Here is a 2,068-nt window from a genome sequence, read left to right on the forward strand (position 1 = left end):
AAAAAATCCACTCCTGGTACCTAGAATTTTCTCCAGCGGCGGGCTGGGAGTCTAATCTTTCTCCTGGCCGAGAAAAGAGCACTCTCCCCGGACAACAAAGCACGTCCCCCCTCCTGAGTGGACAAAAAAAATCCACTCCTGGTACCTAGAATTTTCTCCAGCGGCGGGCTGGGAGTCTAATCTTTCTCCTGGCCGAGAAAAGAGCACTCTCCCCGGACAACAAAGCACGTCCCCCTCCTGAGTGGACAAAAAAAATCCACTCCTGGTACCTAAGATTTTCTCCAGCGGCGGGCTGGGAGTCTAATCTTTCTCCTGGCCGAGAAAAGAGCACTTTCCCCCGGACAACAAAGCACGTCCCCCTCCTGAGTGGACAAAAAAAATCCACTCCTGGTACCTAGAATTTTCTCCAGCGGCGGGCTGGGAGTCTAATCTTTCTCCTGGCCGAGAAAAGAGCACTTTCCCCCGGACACCAAACCAGCCAACGTCCCCCTCCTGAGTGGACAAAAAAAATCCACTCCTGGTACCTAAAATTTTCTCCAGCGGCGGGCTTGGGACGAAAATCAATCTTCCTCCCGAAATTAAACCACTATTGGCGGACGCCAGCCCCAAGCGCCAGCCCCGACCGCCACCCCCCCGACCGCCACAAGGCGACCGCCACAAGGCGACCGCCACAAGGCGACCGCCACCGGCCCCAAGCGCCAGCCCCGACCGCCACCCCCCCGACCGCCACAAGGCGACCGCCACAAGGCGACCGCCACAAGGCGACCGCCACAAGGCGACCGCCACAAGGCGACCGCCACCGGCCCCAAGCGCCAGCCCCGACCGCCACCCCCCGACCGCCACAAGGCGACCGCCACAAGGCGACCGCCACAAGGCGACCGCCACAAGGCGACCGCCACAAGGCGACCGCCACAAGGCGACCGCCACTGGCCCCAAGCGCCAGCCCCGACCGCCACCCCCCGACCGCCACAAGGCGACCGCCACAAGGCGACCGCCACAAGGCGACCGCCACAAGGCGACCGCCACAAGGCGACCGCCACAAGGCGACCGCCACAAGGCGACCGCCACCGGCCCCAAGCGCCAGCCCCGACCGCCACCCCCCGACCGCCACAAGGCGACCGCCACAAGGCGACCGCCACAAGGCGACCGCCACAAGGCGACCGCCACAAGGCGACCGCCACTGGCCCCAAGCGCCAGCCCCGACCGCCACCCCCCGACCGCCACAAGGCGACCGCCACAAGGCGACCGCCACAAGGCGACCGCCACAAGGCGACCGCCACAAGGCGACCGCCACAAGGCGACCGCCACTGGCCCCAAGCGCCAGCCCCGACCGCCACCCCCCGACCGCCACAAGGCGACCGCCACAAGGCGACCGCCACAAGGCGACCGCCACAAGGCGACCGCCACAAGGCGACCGCCACAAGGCGACCGCCACTGGCCCCAAGCGCCAGCCCCGACCGCCACCCCCCGACCGCCACAAGGCGACCGCCACAAGGCGACCGCCACAAGGCGACCGCCACAAGGCGACCGCCACAAGGCGACCGCCACTGGCCCCAAGCGCCAGCCCCGACCGCCACCCCCCGACCGCCACAAGGCGACCGCCACAAGGCGACCGCCACAAGGCGACCGCCACAAGGCGACCGCCACAAGGCGACCGCCACTGGCCCCAAGCGCCAGCCCCGACCCGCCACCCCCCGACCGCCACAAGGCGACCGCCACAAGGCGACCGCCACCGGCCCCAAGCGCCAGCCCCGACCGCCACCCCCCGACCGCCACAAGGCGACCGCCACAAGGCGTTAGTGGCCGCGCCCGGTACTTTACTGGACCCTATTTGGCCCGCGGACCGGCCGGCGTCGCTTCCTTGAATGCTTAGCCGCCTTTCGAGCTGCCATGCCGGGCTTGAGTTAGTGGTTTGCGCCCGGTACTCTACGTTAAAAGTCAGGCGGAACGGCTCTGAAGCTCCAGACGGTGCTTCCTTGAATGCTTAGCCGCCTTTCGAGCTGCCATGCCGGGCTTGAGTTAGTGGTTTGCGCCCGGTACTCTACGTTAAAAGTCAGGCGGAACGGCT

This window comes from Syngnathus typhle, unplaced genomic scaffold, assembly GCF_033458585.1.
Source record: "Syngnathus typhle isolate RoL2023-S1 ecotype Sweden unplaced genomic scaffold, RoL_Styp_1.0 HiC_scaffold_315, whole genome shotgun sequence".
Classification (NCBI taxonomy): Eukaryota; Metazoa; Chordata; class Actinopteri; order Syngnathiformes; family Syngnathidae; genus Syngnathus; species Syngnathus typhle.